This window comes from Mesoplodon bidens (assembly GCF_964165515.1).
Source record: "Mesoplodon bidens genome assembly, chromosome: 20".
NCBI classification, from domain to species: Eukaryota; Metazoa; Chordata; class Mammalia; order Artiodactyla; family Ziphiidae; genus Mesoplodon; species Mesoplodon bidens.
The window spans coordinates 6770074-6795609 of record NC_138181.1 but is presented as its reverse complement, the minus strand read 5'-3'; the positions used below and the strand labels follow the sequence as shown (position 1 = coordinate 6795609).

At 39.5% G+C, this 25536-nt stretch overlaps 1 protein-coding gene across 3 annotated transcripts in view; it reads right to left on the bottom strand.

Annotated features, from left to right (window-relative positions):
* Nucleotides 1-25536, bottom strand: part of LOC308608083 (arylamine N-acetyltransferase 1) — an 82876-nt gene that overhangs the window by 10428 nt on the left and 46912 nt on the right. Inside the window, exons 1-2 of one of the 3 annotated variants that reach the window (XM_081220753.1) lie at nucleotides 11265-11326; nucleotides 453-531 (exon numbers count right to left, since the gene is read on the bottom strand). The gene's annotated coding sequence lies outside the window, so the exon portion shown is untranslated. Of the gene's footprint in view, nucleotides 1-452; nucleotides 532-972; nucleotides 1062-11264; nucleotides 11327-25536 lie in introns of those variants that run through there. The other 2 variants (XM_081220755.1, XM_081220754.1) reach the window with 2 other exon arrangements.

Sequence of the window (25536 nt, the reverse complement as noted above, 5' to 3'; positions counted from 1 at the left end):
GGGGATATGGGGATATATGTGTACATATTGTTGATTCACTTTGTTATACAGCAGAAACTAACACAACAATGTAAAGCAAATATACTCCAATAAAGATTTTTAAAAATATTATGTTAATTTAGAATTTAGTAACTTCAAGTTCATTGAGAAGAAGCCATGGTGTGGATGCAAGCAACATGTTATAACTAAATTATACCTGCATATTCCATGACTAAATATAAGAGATTTTGTACTACTGAAGTTATGATAGAAGGTGAAATATGGAGGCACTAGAAAGTAGTTTTCAGGATAAAACTGGGTGAAAACACTGCAAAGTTTATATATTGACTTGTAATTTAGATGTGCACTGATATACCATTTCGTTTTCCTTGATCATAAATATAAGAAAAGAATAAAAGGAGGGAGAGTGAACACACTTAGGGAGCCAGCTGAGATGTCTCAGAAAAGCATACCTTTCTGAGGAACTTCAATGTAGATTGAGTCTCAGTTTTAATTCAGAAGACTTAGGATAGTTCTTCTTCCTAGTTCACACTGTAGAAATAAAAGAAAAAATGGTTTTAAATATATCATATTCTTCCTTGAAAACAAGGACAGTAGTTCTCATTGGGACATGAATATGAAGAGTATTTTAAAATCACAAAACAGAAGGAGTAAAATGGCCATTTGGGTTGCATAGAGAAGAGAGCTGAATGTACAATGATGGGAGATGGGAGCAAAACTTGTGGGTTCTAAGCCTGGAGATTGTGGAAGTCACCTGCAGGGAGCTCAGAACAACAGACCAGATGAATATTTGTCATACAATCAGCAAGGATGGGTGAACCCTGTCTCAGTCCCCTGTTTGTTACTACAAGATTTACCAAACACAGAAAAGACAAGTATGTAATGGTAGCACCTGTCTTCCTTTAGGTGTAAAGTATAATTGGGGATATTGGGGCAGAAAAATAAGGCAATGTTCTTAATGTATGGTGTCACCAGAAAGGATGAAGAACCATCCGTATGCAGAAGACCAGCCATCAAAATATCTCTTGTCTTCAGTCATCTTCCCTCATCTCCATTGGAAAGATTGCAGAGTCCAAGGTCCACTCCAGCCAGACATCTCACCAGTCACATTTCATTCAAAAAACAAATAAAAGATGGAGACAGAACTATACATGCATGAATATGATGAAAAAACAGAATGCAAATATACTGTGAGACTGGGATCAGAAGAAAAGGACATAATACACAAAAGATAGGGGAAAAAGACAACCAGCTCAAGAAGAATCATAAAGTGAACAATGGAAAGATATTCTTCACAGGTACTTGAAGAGATAGAACATTTAAAATGGACTCATACCAAAAAGCCAAAAAATGAGGTGATAAAATAACACAGTATTATCAAAAGAACTATTTATAACTTTGGAAACTAATTAAGAATAACATCAAAGATAATATATAAGTAATTATGAACAATAAGGGAATATATATATAGCATAATATCAAATGATTTATGTAGAAGAAAAACTTAATACTCAACGGTTTTAATGAAGAGATAAAGCCATTAAAGAGTTAGAGAGAAGTTAATAGACATAAAACCAGTCAAAGACAATCCAATATAAAGATAATTGGTATTTCTGAAGGAAAAAATAAAACTCAAAAAGGATAATTAAAAAAAAATATATGTATATATTCTAATAGTGTTACCTCTCCATCAGCATGTGAAGATGTAAATCAAAATGAAAAACTAAGGAAGAGAAAGGTAGAATTGACTCCTTTTATTATAGGATAGAGTAGAAAAGTTGTGAGAATTATGGCTGAAGTAATTTTAAAACATTTAAAAAGTGTGACTTAAGTGAAAGCCATTAGACCTACTGACCTCTGCCTCAGGTACAGAGGGTAAAGAACAGAGCATGTTCAGTGTAGCATGAGAGGACACATGACACTGGTGAGGATTAGGCTATCTCTTGACTTTCTGGTAAGGTGAGCACCTCCCCCCCACATAGTCTGTATTTTGTAAAATCCCATGTAGAAAAAATTTTCTGTCCCCTGTTACCAGAGTTCTAATCTAGTATGGACTCTAATTGTAACAGTGGTGCATTATTATTGGTAAGATGACAAGGCCTGAGGTGACATGGTACAAAGAATCCCACCCATAGGTTAATGGTGATAAGCTATGTATTTCTATTGTCTTTCTTTTTGTTCAATTAGACAACTTTTAGTAAATGAGAAACCTACACTTAAAAAGTGCCCTAAAACAAAATGAAATTAGAAAAAAGACATGTGCATTTGGAAGAACTTTGCACTCTGCTGAAAATCAAATCTCTTGCAGTAATACAATAAGCCTATTCTTAAAATATAAGTTAACAGAATTTTCAATTTAATATTTTCAAAGATGATATTAAGGTAAAGAATTTCACATCTATGGTAGTCCTTACAGAAGGGCATTTATAAATATGATGTCCATCCCTATGAAGCTTACAAACATGGCAATGCTCAATAAAAGCTTTTGGAATCACATCCAAGTGTCTCATCTAATGAATCACAAATTTGTGTCCTGTAAGTTCTCCTTCTAAAATCTTTATGTAGACTTTTCTATTTCCATCATTTGTTAATTAAAAAAATATTTTGTTTAAAAAAAGGAAAAGAAATGCTGGAATAAATCCTAGATCATGTACAGAAATTATTGCTAATATAGTTCACTACAAAGCATGTCTATACAATATCACATGAACTTTGATCATGAAAAATCAGAATAAAAATCTTTAGTGACATAAGCCTCACAATCATATACAACATTCAAATGGTAATATTAGACAGTTGAGCACACAATACCCATAGCTGACAAATGTCTTACTGACCAACATTCATTTAAATACATCCTTCATATAGAGGGAGGAAAAAAGAGATAATATCAGCTTTCTGAACCCTGTCAAAAAAGGATTTTTATGTTCTGTGGATCTAAAAACAAACAACAACAAAAAAACCCCAAAACAAAACTGGTGCAGGTGAGGGTGTTATCAGAAAGTTAAGCGTGCTGAAAGGTGTTTTGTGGGAATTAAAAACCTAATTCTTTCTTAATGTTACAAAGAAAACAATAGCAACAGTCAATAAAACTAAAAGCTGGTTCTTTGAAAAGATAAAGAAAAGTGATAAACTTTTAGCCAGACTCAAGAAAAAAAGGGAGAAGACTCAAATCAACCAAATTAGGAATGAAAAATGAGAAGTTACAACTGACACCACAGAAATACAAAGGATTTAAGAGACTACTACAAGCAATTATATGCCAATAAAATGGACAACCTGGAAGAAATGGACAAATTCTTAGAAAAGTACAACCTTCCAAGACTGAACCAGAAGAAATAGAAAATATGAACAGACCAATCACACGTAAAGAAATTGAAACTGTGACTAAAAATCTTCCAACAAACAAAGGTCCAGAACCAGAAGGCTTCACGGGAGAATTCTATTGAACACTTAGAGAAGAGTTAACACCCAGCCTTCTCAAATTCTTCCAAAAAAATTGCAGAGGGTGGAATACTTCCAAACTCATTCTACGAGGCCACCATCATCCTGACACCAATACCAGACAAATATATCACAAAAAAACTACAGACCAATATCACTGATGAATATACACACAAAAATCCTCAATATTAGCAAACAAAATCCAACAACAAATTAAAAGCATCATACACCATGATCAAGTGGGATTCATCCAAGGTATGCAAGGATTCTTCAATATACACAAATCACACCATATTAACAACTTGAAGAATAAAAAACATATGATCATTTCAATAGGTGCTAAAAAAGCTTTTGACAAAATTCAACACTCAATTATGAGAAAAACTCTCCAGAAAGTGAGCATACAGGGAAACTACCTCAACATAATAAAGACCATATATGACAAACCCATAGCAAACATTATTCTCAATGGCAGAAAATTGAAAGCATTTCCTCTAAGATCAGGGACAAGACAAGGGTGTCCACTCTTGCCACTATTATTCAACATAGTTTTGGAAGTACTAGCCATGACAATCAGAGAAGAAAAAGAAATAAAAGGAATACAAATTGGAAAAGAAGTAAAATGCTCACTGTTTGCAGATGACATTCTACTATACATAGAAAATCCTAAAGATGCCACCAGAAAGCTTCTAGAGCTAATCAATGAATTTAGTAAAGTTGCAGGATACAAAATTAATACACAGAACTATCTTGCATACTTATACACTAACAATGAAAGATCAGAAAGAGTAATTAAAGAGACAATCCCATCTACCATTGCAACCAAAAGAATAAAATACCTAGGAATAAACCTACCTAAGGAGGCAAAAACCTGTACTCAGAAAACTATAAGATACTGAGGAAAGAAATTAAAGAAGACAGAAAGAGATGGAGAGATATACCATGTTCTTGAATTGAAGGAATCAATATTGTGAAAATGACTATAATACCCATAGCAGTCTACAGATTCAATGCAATCGCTATCAAATTACCAATGGCATTTTCCACAGAATTAGAACAAACTATTTCACAATTTGTATGGAAACAAAAAAGACTGAATAGTCAAAGCAATCTTGAGAGAGAAAAATGGAGTTAGAGGAATCAGGTTCCTGGACTATACTTCAGACTATAGTACAAAGCTACAGTAATCAATACAGTATAGTACTGACACACAAACAGAAATATAGAGCAATAGAACAGGATAGCAAGCCCAGAGATAAACTCAGGCACCGATGGTCACCTAATGTATGACAAAGGAGGCAAGAATATACAATGGAGAAAAGACAGCCTCTTCAATAAGTGGTACTGGGAAAACTGGAGAGCTACATGTAGAAGAATGAAATTAGTTTTTTTAATTTTTTTTATTAGTTTCTGCTTTATAACAAAGTGAATCAGTCATACATATACATCTGTTCCCACATCCCTTCCCTCATGCATCTCCCTCCCTCCCTCCCTCCCCATCCCACCCCTCCAGGCGGTCACAAAGCACCGAGCTGATCTCCCTGTGCTCTGCAGCTGCTTCCCACTATCTATCTACCTTACGTTTGGTAGTGTATATATGTCCATGCCTCTCTTTCGCTTTGTCACCACTCCCTAACACCATACACAGAAATAAACTAAAAATGGATTAAAGACCTACATATAAGGTCAGAAAGTATAAAACTCGTAGAGGAAATCATAGGCAGAACACTCTATGACAAAAATCACAGCAAGATCAATTTTGACCCACCTCATAGAGTAATTGAAATATAGGGAGGGGGAAGGGTAAGCTGTGACAAAGTGAGAGAGTGTCATGGACATATATACACTACCAAACATAAAATAGATAGCTAGTGGGAAGCAGCTATATAGCACAGGGAGATCAGCTCAGTGATTTGTGACCACCTAGAAGGGTGGGATAGGGAGTGTGGGAGGGAGGGAGACGCAAGAGGGAAGAGATATTGGAACATATGTATATGTATAACTGATTCACTTTGTTATAAAGCAGAAACTAACACACCACTGTAAAGCAATTATACTCCAATAAAGATGTTAAAAAAACACAAAAATCCCAAATGGGACCTAATTAAACTTAGAAGTTTTTGCACAGCAAAGAAAACCATAAATGAGATAAAAAGACAACCCTCAGAATGGGACAAAATATTTGCAAATGAAGCAACTGATATGGGATTAATCTCCAAAATATACAAAGGTCAATACCTTTGTACCTCAATATCTATAAAAGAAACAACCCAGTCAAAAATGGGCAGAAGGCCTAAGTAGACATTTCTCCAAATAAGACATACAGATGGCCAAGAGGCACATGAAAAGGTGCTCAATAATTTTTAGAGAAATGCCAATCAAAACTACAGTGAGGTATCACCTCACAGTGGTCAGAATGGCCATCATCAAAAGAATCTATAAACAATAAATGCTGGAGAGGGTGTGGAGAAAAGGAACACTCTTGCACTGTTGGTGTGAATGCAAATTGGTACAGCCACTATGGAGAACAGTATGGAGGTTCCTTAAAAAAGTAAAAATAAACTACCATATGACCCTGCAGACCCACTACTGGGCATATGCCCTGAGAAAACCATACTTCAAAACACACAGGCACCCCAATGTTCATTGCAGCGCTATTTACCATAGCCAGGAGATGGCATTAACCTAAATGTCCATTGACAGATGAAGGGATAAAGATGTGGTACATATATACAATAGAATATTACTCAGCCATAGAAAGGAACAAAATTGGGTCATTTTTAGAGATATGGATAGATGTAGAGTCTGTCATACGGAGTGAAGTAAATCAGAAAGAGTAACCAAATATTACTTGAGTATTCTGTGATTAAACAAAAGAAATTGCTAAGACTAAAGTTGTGATTCAGGGTGAAATACTGGCAAAACTTAGAAAACAGTTGCCAGGAAAATAGCTAACTGAGAACACAATGAGCCTTATTTCTTGATATGTAACATTTCTGTGCAGATATATCCTTTCCTTTCAGCTTCATGATTAATATTAGAGAAGACTCAAGGGATATATAAAGAACACATTTAGGGCATCTACTGAGAAATCCCAGAAAGGCACTTAAAACATTTCTAAGCAAATGGAAGTAAGTTGATGTTCAGTTTTAATTCAGAAGTCTCAGAAATTCCTTTCTCCTGGACTGAACTCTAGAAATAATAGAAGAGATAGTAAAATGTATACTGTGACTTCCTTTGAAAACAAAAAGATAGTTTAGTGTTACATGAGTTGTGAAAAGTACCTAAAAATCACAAAAGTGAAGGGAAAGGACTGAAGAGTAAAGTGGGCATCTGAGTTGCATAGGGGAGTGTGTAGCAAGTGCAACCACAGGAAATGATAGCAACACTGATGGGTTCTGAGCCTGGAGGTTGTGGAAGCCAGTGCAAAGGGGCTCAGAAGGAACCAGTCAGATGATTAGTTGCCATAGGATCAGTTAGGAGGGGTGAATCATGTTCTATGTCCCTGATTGCTACTACAAGAATTACCAAACATAGCAAAGACCAATATGTAATGGTAGCACATGGTCTTCCTTTATGTGTAAAGTATAATTGGGGATATTGGTGTAGAAAAATAAGGCAGTGTTCTTAATGTATGGTGTCACTGGAAAGGAAGAAGAACCACCGATATACAGAAGATCAGCCATTAAAGTATCTCTTGTCATCAGTCATCTTCCCTCGTATTCACTGGAAAGATTGAGGAGTCCAAGCTCCACTCCAGCCAGACATCTCACCTGTAAACTATATTCAAGGAAGAATTCAAAGGTGGAGACAGAACTATATGTAAGGAATTGTTTCCTTTTAATATAGAACAAAGAGTAGAAATGTTATGAGAATTTGGCTAAAGTAGTTTAAAAACATTTAAAAAATGTGATGTAATGGAAGCCATCAGACCTATAGACTTCTGCCTCAGGTACAGAGGGTAAAGAACAGAGCATGCTCAGGGTACCTTGAGAGGGCACATGGCATCGGTGAGGATTCAGGACTGAGGCTAATGTGGGGAGAATGCTGTCTGTAAGCCACCCAGAAACCTTTAGATTTTTTGACCGCTTTCTGTGCCTCTGACTAGCATGCCTTCTTTGTCCTTGTGCTTAAGGAGCTGCATTGTGGACTCTTTGGAAGACTTCTTGGGAGTTCCTGGAGCTGCTTTGCCTTCCTGTGTGAAAATTGGAAGTGCCAGGGACTTCATGTCCTGCCAGGGCAGCCCTGCATCAGTGACTTACTGGTGAGATGTACTGAAAACTCAGCTGCCTTGCCTTGAGTCTGGAAAGACTTTGAGTAATAATTCACATTCAGGGTGACACAGGAGTTCTCCCAGGAGCACTCAATAAGCCACTTGCACATGGTCCTGGTCTCAGCGTCTAAATCTGGGGAACCTGACACATCATATCAGTGGTCATTTTGGAGAGCTGTGTGAAAGAAAGGTAAGATGTACGGGATGAGGCAACTTCCAGAGGACCTTGAAAGTCAGGCAAAGGAGACTTCTTCTGTCACCAAATGAAGGCTTGTTATTTTGTTGAATGGTCAATGTTCAATAGTCAACTGGCTGCTTTGATTTATCCCTAAGTGACATGGTTCTTCAGTTACAAATTACTTTTTTGATGTAGCCCTGGAGAGCAGGTCAATATGAAGAACTCATTGTCCAGCTCCCAGTCTAGGGTCTCTACCTCTTTCATGTACAGCAGTGTTTTTCTATTTTATTTTATTTTATGTTATCTTATTTCATTTTTATTATTTTATTTTTTATTTTTCCACTAAAGAAACCCTTATTTGTTCCCCAAATAAAGTTGTAAGCAAAAGCCTAAAATAAAAGAATTAGAAACAGGTTGATCCAGAGGTAGTTCACCCCTGAGATGCTGCCATCACAAGTACAGTTATGGACTGAGACGAAATCTTCTATACCTACTTCCTGCACTTCTGGCATGACTGAATAAAAGAGCCTTAAGGAGTGTTAGTGAGTGGCTTTTCTTTGTGTGTGTGTGTGTGTGGTGCTTGTGTTTTATTTCCTATACTTTCCCTTCTTTTTCCTTTTCTCTGTCTCAGTGAAGGATATGGCATCCCACTGGATTGACACTACAACCCACCCTGACCCCAGGGCAGGTGGGCATCTGCTTGATTTCTGGATGGAAAGGGAGCTGCTAGGCTAGCCCTGCTCAGAGGCCATTGGGCAACAGGGCTTTATGTACTGAAGGCCTCTGAGCTAAAGCTCGCAGAGTCAGGCAGGTATTGTGAGGACTACCGAGCAGGCCCAGAGAGACAATCTAAAGGAACACAGCTGCTCAGCTGAAGATAGAAAAGCCAAACAAAATAAGTCTCTGGGACAGAAGTACTAGGGAGTTTATAGTAAAAAACAAACAAACAAACAAAACTCCTTTTGAGGGAAGTAATGGAGCCCTCTGTTTTATGCTTCAGGAACTAAACTGAGGGCCCAGGGGAAGAGAGTGAAACGCTGATGTCACCCTCAGGGCTACAGGCAGCATAAGTACACGTTTGGACAGAGGTGGAGCCTTCTGTACCTACTGCCAGCATATCTGTCATGACTGAACAGATTTTTAAAAATAGATGTGACATTCACGTGACCTAAATAAACCATTTAAAGTGAACAATTCCGTGTCAGTTGGTACATTCACAACTTTGTGCACCCACGACTTCTATCTAGTTCCAAAATATCTCACCACCCCCAGTAAAACCCCAAACTCATGAAGCAGTTACTCCCCATTTCCTCCAGCCTCGGGCAACCACCAGTCTACCTCCTGTCTCTATGTTCCACTCCACCTTCGGCTACTGTGAACAGTGCTACTGAGAACCTTTGTGGTCAAGTACTTTTTTCTGTATCTGTTTTCAATTCATTGGATATATGCCTAGCATTAGAACTGTCCAAATGAATAGTAGAATTTTAAGAGTTGCTTCTAAGTGACTTTTCATTCTCTATGCTGTGATTTTCTTTTCCTCTCCTTCCCTTTCCCTTCCCTTCCCATTCCTTCCCTTTACTTAACTTTTTTTTGGTGCCGAGGCTCACTGCAAGGACACCACCACCTAACCCACCCCTAGGGGCAAGTGGCCAGCCCAGTGATCTTCTGGATGAAAACAAGAGAAGTTGCCACGCAAGCCGTGCCCACAGACTGTGCTTCACAGTGCTTAGTGCAGAGAAGGCCCATGGAAAACAGCCAAAAAAAAAAGTTACACCCAGGCAGCAGGAAGTTCTGAATGTTTCTTTGTTTCTCTTCTTTTCCCCCTCTTGAGGATCAGAAACTCAGAGTTTTGGGTGAAATCTGCCTATTTTTAAAGTTGGCTCTGAACTACTTGAACCTGTAAAAGGCAAACAAAATTAAGTCTCTGGGCAGGATGCAGCCTGCCAAGTTTCATAGTTGGCAGTTAACTTCCTTCTGAGTGAGAGGGGGCGGGGTCAGCCATTTTGTGGTTGAGGAACTAAACTGTGACTTGGGGGAAGGGAAAGGTCAGTTCATCAAAGAAGAGCCAACAGGCGTGTTGTTGTTGTGGGCATCGGGCCAGGGTAAGGGAGCAAAGTCCAGAGGGGAGAGCCCACAGACCCCTTGCTCTGGGGCTGTCAGCCTCCACAGGTTCCTCTCTTCAGTGGAATTCTGCACATTTGTGCTCAGGGAGTGGTGTCCTCAGCCTGCCTGACAGTGAAAGAGCTGGTTCTTGTCATTTATGGCTCCTGAAGACCTTCCCCTTAGGGTCTTCCTTCCATCAAGATAAAATGTCCTCAATAATTCCCTTAAACTGTGCAGACAACACAACACAGACTCCCTGGAGTTTGGGGATGATCATTAGAGAATTTCTGATTAGCTAATGCAGGAGGAGCAGGAGTGATCATGAATCTGCTGACTGCAGGACTAACTGGGCCCTTTGGGACACACCCAGATGGGGACAGAGAAGGTGGACATTGCTGTTTCAATTATCCAAGAGGGAAATCCTGTCCCGTAAATCACGTGTTGTACATATTAGCTATATTTTATATACTTTCATCCTCACAACAAACTTTTAAAGTAAGCTCTCTCATTAGCTCCAATTTTCTGAGGGATAAACTGACTTTTAGAGATGCTTAAATGACCTGCGCAAGTACTCACACTTGGGATGTCACATGGCTGTTACTCTAACCCTGAAACTGAGCAGGGCCCTGTGAGGCACCCAGGTATGGAGGCTTGGCCTTTTATTTTTGTCCCCCATTTTTTGTCGGCAAGAATCCAGCCTCCATTACCTTCCCTGAGTTCCAGAGGGCAGATTCAAACACTTGCTAATCAAGGGAGGAGCAGGCAAGAAACCACCCAAAGCAAGATTAAAGGGATCAGAGAAGCTCATCAAGATTAGGAGACCGACCACCTGAGACCCTACACACACCCTCATCTTGTCCAAAACCCCACCTTTGGGAAGTATTGTTATAAAACTCCTTATCAAATCTTCCTGGGTTGGGACACATAGTTTTTCGAAGCAGGAGCTGTTGTGTCCCCCTTTGCCTGACAAAGTAATAAAGCTCTCTTTTTCTACTTCACCCAAAACTCTGTCTCCAAGATCTGATTTGGCACCGGAGTACAGAGAAGCTGAGCTTTCGGCATCAACCCCCAGAGTTTGAATTGGGGTGTGTTATCTCCTCCATTATCCTGTGCAGTAATTACAGCATAAGGACTCAAGTTATATGTCAGCCAATCTTTCTGAACTGGCTTAGGACCTGACATTCGGGTCTGTGTAGTATCTAGTCTCCTGGACTCACATTAGAAATAGGATTAAACCCCGATTTCAATGCACAACATGTCACTTACCGAGCTCCCCTGGGTCCCACAACCAGGAACCGGGCTGACTGCCATCCTCCCACTTCCTGGACAAGCCCAGGAAGAGACCTCACTGGTTTTCAAACTGCTCCACCCCTTGAATCTAGTTAGAATCACCAAGGAGCTCTGGGAAATGTAGTCGTGGGAACTTGGGTTGTCCTTGCGCACCTGTTGTTCAAATGTACTCTGGTGAGACCTGGCACCAGGCTGAGAGTGGAGTGACCTTGTAATCCATATAGTTCCTACTCTTAGGGAGGCTGAATCCAGATATCCTAAGTGTAACGTGGGAGGTTAGGGTTTTAAGGGCATCCAGGAAAAGCAGGTTTATTAACCTAGAGGAGCAGAATGAGATGAAAATTTTAAATCACTCCCCCAGGTTATGACAGCACTTCCTCATGAATTTCCATGAGGCCCCTAAATTTCTATTTTTCTTCCCTGTCTTCAGTCCCATTCACCCCTCCACCCTGAGGCACTGTATAATGTGTCCTAAATTTGTCCACATATAAGTTACCGGTGTGATATATATCCTGTGCTTTTATTTCTGCATGTTTTTTTGTGTGTGTGTCATACGTGGGCCTCTCACTGTCATGGCCTCTCCCACTGCAGAGCACAGGCTCCGGATGCACAGGCTCAGCAACCATGGCTCACGGGCCCAGCCGCCCCACGATATGCGGGTTTCCCCCAGACTGGGGCACGAACCCGCGTCCCCTGCATCGGCAGGCGGAATCCCAACCACTGCACCACCAGGGAAGCCCATATTTCTGCACGTATTTTTAACTTATGTTAATGATATAGGTCTATCACTTTTGTTGTTCCTAATGTACTTCCCTCTACACATTATTTCTTTAAAAAAATTTTTTTTATTGTAGTAGAGTTGTTTTATAATATTGTTTTTGTTTATACAGTACAGCAAAGTGAATCAGTTATACATATACATATATCCCCTGTTTTTTGGATTTCCTTCTCATTTAGGTCACCACAAAGCACTGAGTAGAGTTCCCTGTGCTATACAGTAGGGTCTCATTAGTTAGCTATTTTACACATAGTATCAATAGTGTATATAATTCAATTCCAATCTCCTAATTTATCCCACAACATCGCCCCCATTTCTAAAACCATCTTCATGACACAAGTGTTGCCTTGTGCTCTCTCTTTGGCACTAACAGTTCTAGTCCATGCCTCCTGTATTATGCTGCATGAACATGGGTCTCTCTACCTGGTTGCTTTCTCTTGGCCTGTGCTTGGGCCATCCAGGTGGACCTGCTACTGATGGCCCTGGAACACCACTCAGCCTGGAAAATGTGAGTGGGAGCATAAATGCCTCTGTGTTCCACCTACTCAGGTGAGGTTACTCTGGGGTCATGGCCAGCACTGCCTCCTAATGTTCTCCAGTGAGAGGAAGCTTCCATTCTCCTCTGAGGTAACCTGCTGATCATGTATCCTTCTTTGAGTCTCAAAGAGCCGCTGCTTCACTTTCCTACTCCCACGGTGGTGCTTCCTTAAATCACCTCCCAAGTAAGCTACTTGAATGCAAATAGCTCTCAGGGTCTGGTTTTGAGGAAACTAACCTAAAACCATTTAACTTACTGGACCACTGGTGAAGGACACTTAAGTTGCTGCCAACTCCTTGTTACTACAAATACCACTGTAATCAGCACTTTCCTACATGTGCCCTGTAGATGGACACGAGGACTTTGCTTGGATAGACATCAGGAATAGAATGTGCTGGAGCACAGGGCATCAGTGTACTTAATTTCACTGAGCATTTCTCTCCTCTTGTGTAGAAAGTTTCCTGGTTTCCTCATATCCTGGTTGATACTTGCGGTTAGCAACCTTCAAATGTCTGTCAATCTCATGTGTCTAAGGTGATAGCTCAGTGTAATTCTCATCTGAACTTCTCTGATTTCTAGTGAGTTTGAACATCACTTCATATTCCTATTGACCCATCACATTTACTGGTGGTGAATTAAAAGGCAAGGTGTCGAGGAATCACTCTTCTGACATAGTGGCCAGGGCACAGCAGAAATGAAGGATGGATAGCAGAGGACATCTTGCAAGAAAAATATTGCTGGAGAAGGAAATAATCTCAGAATGCAGGTCTGGGCCTGGGTCATTTTGACAGAAAGTGTGGAAGGCTTCATTCAATGGAGTAGGGCTATTGTCCCCTGATCCTGGGAAATGTGACACCTGGAATTAAGATCCAGATGGCAAGTTTGTAATTCTGAGATTGCTTCCATCATTCTAACCAAAGTAACAGAGGCCCTTGAGGATCTCCAGCAAGAATTGTTACAGAAACCTGAAGTCAGGAGGCTTGTGGCTAAGGGAGAGTAAGACCAGAGTCATGGATCCTGGGGTCTGAGGGCAGGGACACCAGAGGATGTAGGCCTGGGATCAGAGTGGCCATCTGAAATTCCAAGCCAAATTCTGACTACTTCCTAGACTTTCCATGTGGAAGGAGAGCAGAAGTAGGAAATACTGGAACTGTCAGTGAGCATTCTCCTCACCATAAAGGACGTGAGTTAGGTGTAGTAATAAACTCCCTCTTTATTCCAGTATGTACAAGTTGGAAAAGTTTAAGCATTCTGCTTTTTAAAAAATAAATATACTTAATACAGTAGAATTAATTTGTATATGGTAAATATTCTAACTTGCTTGAAAGTGTTTTCTTTCAAATATTAAAGCATGTAAAGAATTTCTTATTTCATTGCTAAAGAAAAACAAACAGACCTACATTTTTGCAAAGATAGGAAGTTTGAACTAAAACTCCCCCTCTTGATGATGGAATCTATGGAAGACAATGACCTCTAATTTAAGATTTTTTGTTGTTGAATAAATATGTTTTAAAATTTGCTTGCCAACCCTCCTGGTTTCTGTTCCAATAGGTAAAAGTTATCAATTCTCTCTCTCTCTCTTTTTGGCCGTGCCTCCTGTGGGATCTTAGTTCCCTGACCAGGGATTGAACCCACACCACCTGCATTGGAAGTGTGGATTCTTAACCACTGGACCACCAGGGGAGCCCCTATCCTCTCATTCTTATTGCAAAATCAGTAAGTCCTAAAAAATCAAACAGATCCATTAGTGTATCAACATCATGAGGAAAAATGCTGCTTTAACTGAGCAAAACTCTATGCGGCCTTCCCAGAATAGGCCCCCACCCATGTTCTCTTCCTGCCTTTTGTCTGTAGAAAAACATTAGTCAAAGAATAAATTTAATCAGAGAAGTGAGAAAATGCAGAATGAAATGAAAACAGTCAAGCTAGACAAAATAATACTTTAGCCATTAAACAATGTCAAGGATCTTTAGTTCTTCCTCAAGAACTATAGATAATATTCTCAGCCATGTCCTTTCAGTTGTTTTGCAGATACTGAAACCACCACCAAGCAGAAGAAGTTAACTGTATGCTGCTCACAAGCATGTAGACCCCAGACCGGTTGGAACCAGAAGGCTGATGATGCTGATTCCCACTTACATCACCACCAACCAATCAGAAGAAATTCCATGACCTGATCACACCCTGCACCTTGAACACTATAAGACTCCTTGCTACCTCCTTGAGAGTAGGACACACAGTCTTGAGGGCATTACCCACTGTGGCCACTTTTGCTTGGCATAGAAATAAAGCTATTTCTTTCAACTTCACCCAAAACTCTGTCTCTAAGATTTAATCTGGCATCAGTGTACAGAGGCCAAATTTCAGCAACACTGCTAAAAAGTGGAGAGACAGACAGGTGCATACATAGAATCGGAAATTACTGTGAACTGAAGTTCAAGATTAGGAGCCCTAGCTGAAGCCAGTATTATTATTATTATTATTATTATTATATTTTTGGTACGTGGGCCTCTCACTGTTGTGGCCTCTCCTATTGTGGAGCACAGGCTCCTGACACAAAGGCTCAGAGGCCATGGCTCATGGGCCTAGCCACTCCGCAGCATGTAGGATCTTCCCAGACCACAGCACGAACACATGTCCCCTGCATCGGCAGGCGGACTCTCAACCACTGCACCAACAGGGAAGCCCTGAATCCAGTATTATTAAGAACATTTAAAAACTTCGATGAACTCCTGGAGACTCAGTGTAGATGAGCGTGAAAGTTACAAACTTTGGGCTGTCTCAGTCTCATGGGGTCCTCCAAACTTTTGTGAATTTTACCACCAGGAATGCCATCCAAGTTCTCATTGTGAAGACAACAGAATAATCTCTATGAGCTTCTGAGAGAAGGAGGAAAATGTAATCATTTTGAAATAAGGTCACAGAATTCTGTTCTCTCCCTTCCCTCCAGGGAAATTACTTTATAACAGCCTAGTCAAAGTAAGGTAAGGAAAATACCAAACTCCAATCATCTCCAGCATTTCTGCCTCACCTAAGGGGAGGAAAAGTTGAGATGCACTTTTGAAGGTCACACTTTGGTGCAAAACCCAGGCTTACTTAGAACTTGAGACTAATGATAGGACTATAAATATACTTATCTCCTCACCATCCCTTATAACCACATCAATAATTCTACTGTATATAACAGAGAATTACAGATGAAAAGCTACAAGTTTCAGACACTATTTAATGAGGGATTTCCAGGCAACCCTGAGACAAGAGAGAGACCAAAACTAGGATAGTAAAGGAAATTGAAGACTTGGACATCTATAGCTACAGAAAACAATAAACACAGCATAATTCCTAGTGAAATAAACATAAACCCTCATACTGAAGGCCTGCATATCTCAGTTCTTATTACCCAATACATCATGTCTAGCTTCCAACATAAAATTGCAAGGCATGCTAACCTATGAAAAAACACAGTATGAAGAAATAAGGCAAGCATCAGAGTAAGATTCAGATATGGCAAGCATTTTGGAGTTATCAGACTAGGAATTTAAAATAACTATGATTAATATGCTAAAGTTTCTAATGGAAAAGCACACAACATGCAAGAATAGATGGGCATTGTAAGCATAGAAATTAAAACTCTAAGGAAGAATCAAAGGACATGCTAGAGGGACTTCCCTGGTAGTTCAGTGGTTAAGAATCCACCTGCCAATGCAGGGAACACAGGTTCAGTCCGTGGTCTGGGAAGATCCCACATGCCACAGAGTAACTAAGCCCATGCACTGCAACTACTGAGCCCTCGTGCCGCAACTACTGAAGGCCACGTGTCTAGAGGTCATGCTCCATAACAAGAGAAACCACCACAATGAGAAACCTGCACACCACAACAAAGAGTAGCCCTGGCTCACTGCAAGTAAAGAAAGCTTACATGTAAAAATGAAGACCCAACACAGCCAAAAATAAATAAATTAAATAAATAAATCTATAAAATGGAAATGTTAGAAACAAAAATTTGTAACAGAAATGATGAATGCCTTTGATGGGCTTACCGGTAGACTGAACATGGCCAATTAAAGATTCAGTGTGCTTGAAGATATGTCAATAGAAACTTCCCAAAATGCAAAAAGAAAACCAATAAATAATAAAGAATATTCATGCAATGCAGGGCAATTGTAAAAGATACAACATAAATGTAATTGGAATACCAAAGAAGAAGAAAGAAAGAAAGGAAGGAAGGAAGAAAGAACGAGAGAAGCAGAGAAATATTTGAAGTAATAATTGCTGAATATGTATTTTCCAAAATTAATGGCAGACACTAAAACACAGATCCAGAAATCTCAGAGAATAACACACATAATAAATATCCAAAAATGGGTAACTGCAGAAGGAACAGAGACAAAGAGAAAATCTTGAAAGAAGCTAGAGGGGGAAAAAACCCCACCTTACACACTAAAGAAAAACAAGAATTATAGTGGACTTCTATTCAGAAACCATGCAAGAAGTAATGAAAGATATTTAATGGTTTGAAAGAATAAACCCACAAATCTTGAATTCTGTATCCAGCAAATTTATCCATGAAAAGTGAAGGAGAATAAAGACGTGCCCAGAAAGACAAAAACTAAGAGTATTTGTCACCAGTAGACCTGCCCTGCAGAGACATACTCTGTTTGTGGATTGGAAGACTCAACATAGTGTCAATTCTTCCCAGATTGATATATAAGTGTAATGCAATTCCTATCAATATTTCAGGAAGTACTTTTTGTTGTTCTTTTTTATTTATTTATTTATTTATTTATTTATTTATTTATTTATTTATTTTTAAATTTTTTGCTTTATAACAAATTTAATCAGTTATACATATACATATGTTTCCATATCCCCTCCCTTTTGCGTCTCACTCCCACTCTCCCTATCCCACCCCTCCAGGCGGTCACAAAGCACCGAGCTGATCTCCCTGTGCTATGCGGCTTCTTCCCACTAGCTCTCTACCTTACGTTTGGTAGTGTATATATGTCCATGCCGCTCTTTCACTTTGTCACAGCTTACCCTGCCCCCTCCCCATATCCTCAAGTCCATTCTCAAGTAGGTCTGTCTTTATTCCTGTCTTACCCCTATGTTCTTCATGACATTTTTTTTCTTAAATTCCATATATATGTGTTAGCATACAGTATTTGTCTTTCTCTTTCTGACTTACTTCACTCTGTATGACAGACTCTAGGTCTATCCACCTCATTACAAATAGCTCAATTTCATTTCTTTTTATGGCTGAGTAATATTCCATTGTATATATGTGCCACATCTTCTTTATCCATTCATCCGATGATGGACACTTAGGTTGTTTCCATCTCCGGGCTATTGTAAATAGGGCTGCTATAAACATTTTGCTACATGTCTCTTTTTGAATTATGGTTTTCTCAGGGTATATGCCCAGTAGTGGGATTGCTGGGTCATATGGTAGTTCTATTTGTAGTTTTTTAAGGAACCTCCATACTGTTCTCCATAGCGGCTGTACCAATTCACATTCCCACCAGCAGTGCAAGAGGGTTCCCTTTTTTCCACACCCTCTCCAGCATTTATTGTTTCTAGATTTTTTGATGATGGCCATTCTGACGGGTGTGAGATGATATCTCATTGTAGTTTTGATTTGCATTTCTCTAATGAGTAAAGATGTTGAGCATCCTTTCATGTGTTTGTTGGCAGTCTGTATATCTTCTGTGGAGAAATGTCTATTTAGGTCTTCTGCCCATTTTTGGATTGGGTTGTTTGTTTTTTTGTTATTGAGCTGCATGAGCTGCTTATAAATTTTGGAGATTAATCCTTTGTCAGTTGCTTCATTTGCAAATATTTTCTCCCATTCTGAGGGTTGTCTTTTGGTCTTGTTTATGGTTTCCTTTGCTGTGCAAAAGCTTTTAAGTCTCATTAGGTCCCATGTGTTTATTTTTGTCTTTATTTCCATTTCTCTAGGAGGTGGGTCAAAAAGGATATTGCTGTGATTTATGTCATAGAGTGTTCTGCCTATATTTTCCTCTAAGAGTTTGATAGTGTCTGGCCTTACATTTAGGTCTTTAATCCATTTTGAGCTTATTTTTGTGTATGGTGTTAGGGAGTGATCTAATCTCATACTTTTACATGTCCCTATCCAGTTTTCCCAGCACCACTTATTGAAGAGACTGTCCTTTCTCCACTGTACATTCCTGCCTACTTTATCAAAGATAAGGTGACCGTATGTCTGTGGGTTTACCTCTGTGCTTTCTATCCTGTTCCATTGATCTATCTTTCTGTTTTTGTGCCAGTACCATACTGTCTTGATTACTGTAGCTTTGTAGTATAGTCTGAAGTAAGGGAGCCTGATTCCTCCAGCTCCGTTTTTCGTTCTCAAGATTGCTTTGGCTATTCGGGGTCTTTTGTGTTTCCATACAAATTGTGAAATTTTTTGTTCTAGTTCTGTGAAAAATGCCAGTGGTAGTTTGATAGTGATTGCATTGAATCTGTAGATTGCTTTGTGTAGTAGAGTCATTTTCACAATGTTGATTCTTCCAATCCAAGAACATGGTACATCTCTCCATCTATTTGTATCATCTTTAATTTCTTTCATCAGGGTCTTATAATTTTCTGCATACAGGTCTTTTGTCTCCTTAGGTAGGTTTATTCCTAGATATTTTATTCTTTTTGTTGCAATGGTAAATGGGAGTGTTTCCTTGATTTCACTTTCAGATTTTTCATCATTAGTATATAGGAATGCCAGAGATTTCTGTGCATTAATTTTGTATCCTGCAACTTTACCAAATTCATTGATTAGCTCTAGTAGTTTTCTGGTAGCATCTTTAGGATTCTGTATGTATAGTATCATGTCATCTGCAAACAGTGACAGCTTTACTTCTTCTTTTCCGATTTGGATTCTTTTATTTCCTTTTCTTCTCTGATTGCTGTGGTTAAAACTTCCAGAACTAGGTTGAATAAGAGTGGTGAGAGTGGGCAACCTTGTCTTGTTCCTGATCTTAGTGGAAATGGTTTCAGTTTTTCACCATTGAGGACGATGCTGGCTGTGGGTTTGTCATATATGGCCTTTATTATGTTGAGGAAAGTTCCCTCTATGCCTACTTTCTGCAGGGTTTTTATCATAAATGGGTGTTGAATTTTGTCGAAAGCTTTCTCTGCATCTATTGAGATGATCATATGGTTTTTCTCCTTCAATTTGTTAATATGGTGTATCACGTTGATGATTTGCGTATATTGAAGAATCCTTGCATTCCTGGAATAAACCCCATTGATCATGGTGTATGATCCTTTTAATGTGCTGTTGGATTCTGTTTGCTAGTATTGTGTTGAGGATTTTTGCATCTATGTTCATCAGTGATATTGGCCTGTAGTTTTCTTTCTTTGTGACATCCTTGTCTGGTTTTGGTGTCAAGGTGATGGTGGCCTCGTAGAATGAGTTTGGGAGTGTTCCTCCCTCTGCTATATTTTGGAAGAGTTTCAGAAGGATAGGTGTTAGCTCTTCTCTAAATGCTTGATAGAATTCGCCTGTGAAGCCATCTGGTCCTGGGCTTTTGTTTGTTGGAAGGTTTTTTATCACAGTTTCAATTTCAGTGCTTGTGATTGGTTTGTTCATATTTTCTATTTCTTCCTGAGTCAGTCTTGGCAGGTTGTGCATTTCTAAGAATTTGTCCATTTCTTCCAGGTTGTCCATTTTATTGGCATAGAGTTGCTTATAGTAATCTCTCATGATCTTTTGTATTTCTGCAGTGTCAGTTGTTACTTCTCCTTTTTCATTTCTAATTCTATTGATTTGAGTCTTCTCCCTTCTTTTCTTGATGAGTCTGGCTAATGGTTTATCAATTTTGTTTATCTTCTCAAAGAACCAGCTTTTAGTTTTATTGATCTTTGCTATCGTTTCCTTCATTTCTTTTTCATTTATTTCTGATCTGATTTTTATGATTTCTTTCCTTCTGCTAACTTTGGGATGTTTTTGTTCTTCTTTCTCTAATTGCTTTAGGTGCAAAGTTAGGTTGTTTATTCGAGATGTTTCCTGTTTCTTAAGGTGGGATTGTATTGCTATAAACTTCCCTCTTAGACCTGCTTTTGCTGCATCCCATAGGTTTTGGGTCGTCGTGTCTCCATTGTCATTTGTTTCTAGGTATTTTTTAATTTCCTCTTTGATTTCTTCAGTGATCACTTCGTTATTAAGTAGTGTATTGTTTAGCCTCCATGTGTTTGTATTTTTTACAGCTCTTTTCCTGTAATTGATATCTAGTCTCATAGCATTGTGGTCGGAAAAGATACTTGATACAATTTCAATTTTCTTAAATTTACCAAGGCTTGATTTGTGACCCAAGATATGATCTATCCTGGAGAATGTTCCATGAGCACTTGAGAAAAATGTGTATTCTGTTGTTTTTGGATGGAATGTCCTATAAATATCAATTAAGTCCATCTTGTTTAATGTATCATTTAAAGCTTGTGTTTCCTTATTTATTTTCATTTTGGATGATCTGTCCATTGGTGAAAGTGGGGTGTTAAAGTTCCCTACTATGATTGTGTTACTGTCGATTTCTCCTTTTATGGCTGTTAGTATTTGCCTTATGTATTGAGGTGCTTCTATGTTTGGTTCATAAATATTTATAATTGTTATATCTTCTTCTTGGATCGATCCCTTGATCATTAGGTAGTGTCCTTCTTTGTCTCTTCTAGTAGTCTTTATTTTAAAGTCTATTTTGTCTGATATGAGAATTGCTACTCCAGCTTTCTTTTGGTTTCCATTTGCATGGAATATCTTTTTCCATCCCCTTACTTTCAGTCTGTATGTGTCTCTAGGTGTGAAGTGGGTCTCTTGTAGACAGCATATATATGGGTCTTGTTTTTGTATCCATTCAGCCAATCTGTATCTTTTGGTGGGAGCATTTAGTCCATTTACATTTAAGGTAATTATCGATATGTATGTTCCTGTTCCCATTTTCTTAATTGTTTTGGGTTCATTATTGTAGGTCTTTTCCTTCTGTTGTGTTTCTTGCCTAGAGAAGTTCCTTTAGCATTTGTTGTAAAGCTGGTTTGGTGGTGCTGAACTCTCTCAGCTTTTGCTTGTCTGTAAACGTTTTAATTTCTCCATCCAATCTGAATGAGATCCTTGCTGGGTAGAGTAATCTTGGTTGCAGGTTTTTCTCCTTCATCACTTTAATTATATCCTGCCACTCCCTTCTGGCTTGTAGAGTTTCTGCTGAGAGATCAGCTGTTAACCTGATGGGGATTCCCTTGCGTGTTATTTGTTGTTTTTCCCTTGCTGCTTTTAATATGATTTCTTTGTGTTTAATTTTTGACAGTTTGATTAATATGTGTCTTGGCGTATTTCTCCTTGGATTTATTCTGTATGGGACTCTCTGTGCCTCCTGGACTTGATTAACTATTTCCTTTCCCATATTAGGGAAGTTTTCAACTATAATCTCTTCAAATATTTTCTCAGTCCCTTTCTTTTTCTCTTCTTCTTCTGGAACCCCTATAATTCGAATGTTGGTGCGTTTAATGTTGTCCCAGAGGTCTCTGAGACTGTCCTCTGTTCTTTTCATTCTTTTTTCTTTATTTTGCTCTGCAGCAGTTATTTCCACTATTTTATCTTCCACCTCACTTATCCGTTCTTCTGCCTCAGTTATTCTGCTGTTGATCCCATCTAGAGTATTTTTTATTTCATGTATTGTGTTTTTAATCGATGCTTGATTCATCTTTAGTTCTTCTAGGTCCTTGTTAACTGTTTCTTGCATTTTTTCTATTCTATTTCCAAGATTTTGTATCTGGGAAATAGAATCTTGGATCATCTTTACCATCATTATTCTGAATTCTTTTTCAGGTAGACTGCCTATTACCTCTTCATTTGTTAGATCTGGTGGGTTTTTATCTTGCTCCTTCTCCTGCTGTGTGTTTTTCTGTCTTCTCATTTTGCTTATGTTACTGTGTTTGGGGTCTCCTTTTTGCAGGCTGCAGGTTCGTAGTTCCCGTTGTTTTTGGTGTCTGTCCCCAGTGGCTAAGGTTGGTTTAGTGGGTTGTGTAGGCTTCCTGGTGGAGGGGACTAGTGCCTGTGTTCTGGTGGATGAGGCTGGATCTTCTCTTTCTGGTGGGCAGGTCCACGTCTGGTGGTGTGTTTTGGGGTGTCTGCGGACTTTTTATGATTTTAGGCCACCTCTCTGCTAATGGGTGGCATTGTGTTCCTGTCTTGCTAGTTGTTTGGCATAGGGTGTCCAGCACTGTAGCTTGCTGGTCGTTGAGTGAAGCTGGGTGCTGGTGTTGAGATGGAGATCTCTGGAAGATTTTTGCCGTTTGATATTATGTGGAGCTGGGAGGTCTCTTGTGGACCAGTGTCCTGAAGTTGGCTCTCCCACCTCAGAGGCACAGCACTGACTCGGGGCTCGTCAATTTGGGATGATGTGTTGTCTATTCATGTATTCCACAGATGCAGGGTACATCAAGTTGATTGTGGAGCTTTAATCCGCTGCTTCTGAGGCTGCTGGGAGAGGTTTCCCTTTCTCTTCTTTGTTCTCACAGCTCCTGGGTCTCAGCTTTGGATTTGGCCCCGCCTCTGCGTGTAGGTCGCTGGAGGGCGTCTGTTCTTCGCTCAGACAGGACAGGGTTAAAGGAGCAGCCTCTTCGGGGACTCTGGCTCACTCAGTCCGGGCGGGAGGAAGGGGCACGGAGTGCGGGGCGAGCCTGCAGCGGCAGAGGTCGGCGTGACGTTGCACCAGCCCGAGGCACGCCGTGCGTTCTCCCCGGGAAGCCGCCCCTGGATCCCGGGACCCCGGCAGTGGCGGGCTGCACAGGCTCCCGGAAGGGTGGTGTGGGCAGTGACCTGCGCTCGCACACAGGCTTCTTGGTGGCGGCAGCAGCAGCCCCAGCGTCCCACGCCCGTCACTGGGCTCCGCGCTTTCAGTCGCGACTCGCGCCCGTCTGTGGAGCCCCTTTAAGCAGCGCTCTTAATCCCCTCTCCTCGCGCACCAGGAAACCAAGAGGGAAGAAAAAGTCTCTTGCCTCTTCGGCAGCTCCAGAGTTTTCCCGGACTCCCTCCCGGCTAGCTGTGGCACATTAGCCCCCTTCAGGCTGAGTTCTCACCGCCAGCCCCAGTCCTCTCCCTGTGCTCTGACCGAAGCCCGAGCCTCAGCTTCCAGTGCTGCGCGCCCCGGCAGGCGAGCAGACAAGCCTCTCGGGCTGGTGAGTGCTGCTCGGCACCGATCCTCTGTGTGGGGATCTCTCCGCTTTGTCCTACCCAGGTATGTGGGGGGTTTCTTGCCTTTTGGGAGGTCTGGGGTCTTCTGCCAGCGTTCAGTAGGTGTTCTGTAGGAGTTGTTCCACGTGTAGCTGTATTTCTGGTGTCTGTTGTTCTTATTTTACTTTTATTTTATGTAGATACAGACAAGCTTATTCTAAAATTTATATGTAAATTGATGGGCCCTAGAATAGCTAAGACCAAGAAAAAAAAAGTAAAGGGATGAAGAAATATCCCTTTACTAACATAAATCATGCTAATATAAATCAAAAGAAAGCTGAAGTGGTAATATTAGTATTAGACAAAGCCTGCTCAGAATAAGGAAAATTATCAGGAATACAAAATAACATAATGATACAGGGGTCCATTCTTTAAGTATAGCAGTGCATGTGCCTAACAAAAAATCATCAATATATATGAAGGAAAAACTGATAAAACTGCAAGAAGAAATAGAGAATCTACTTATTGTTGGAGACATCAACTCCTTTCTATCAATAATTGACAGATCCAGTAGATAAAAAATCATTTGAACTGAGCCACACAATCAATCAATTGGATCTAATTGCCATTAATAGACTATATACAATAATAGCACAATATGCATTGCTCTGAAGCTCACATGGAACATCCACCAAGAAAGGCCACATTCTGGGCCATAAAATGCTCTTCATTAATTAAAAAAAAGGGAATCAATATATGTTCTCAAACCATAATGAATTAAACTAGAAATTAATAACAGAAAGACAGCTGGAAAATCTCAAAGCCTTTGGAGATTAAATGACACACATTTAGTTTATCTTTTAAAATTTTTGTTTCATATTGGAGTATAGTTGATTAACAATGTGGTGTTTGTGTCAGGTGTACAGCAAAGTGATTCAGTTATACTGAATACATGTAGATATTCTACATGTATCTATTCTTTTTCAAGTTCTTTTCCCATTGATGTTATTACAGATTATTGAGCAGAATTTCCTGTGCTATACAGTAGGTCCTTGTTGGTTATCTACTTTAAATATAGCAGTATGTATATGTCAATCCCAAACTCCCAATTTATCCCTCCCCTCCTATACTCCTCCCGCACATAACCATAAATTCATTCTCTAAGTCTGTGAGTCTGTTTCTGTTTTGTAAATAAGTTTATTTGTATCATAAATGACACACTTTTAATAACATGAGAGCTAAACAAGAAATCTTGAGAAAAGTGGAAAGTGAAATACAATCTATCAAAATTTGTGGAATGCACAGTGCTTAGAGAGAAATTTATAACACTAAATGTAGAAAAGAATAAAGACCTAAAAACAGTAACTTAAGTTTTAACCTTAGGAAACTAGAAAAAGAATAGCAATATTAACCTACAGAAAGCAGAAGAAAAAGCATAATAAAAATCAGGGAAGAAATCAATGAAATTGGAAACAGAAAACAATAGAGAAAATAACAAAACCAAAAGCTAGCTCTTTGATAAAAATTAGCTCTTATTTTATTTATAGTTCTTTATATCTCTGCAGCTATCAACATTATCTATCATTTCCTTCTAGAAACACACTTTTTTGTTTGTCTTCCATAGCCCATCATCTCCTGATTTCCCTCCTAACTTGTTAGCTATTTCTTCTTTGTCTCCTCACCCAAAATTGCTTTCTCTCTTTCACTTTTAAAGAAAGGTTGTGGTGCCTTAGTTTTGGGACACTTTCTCTTCTCA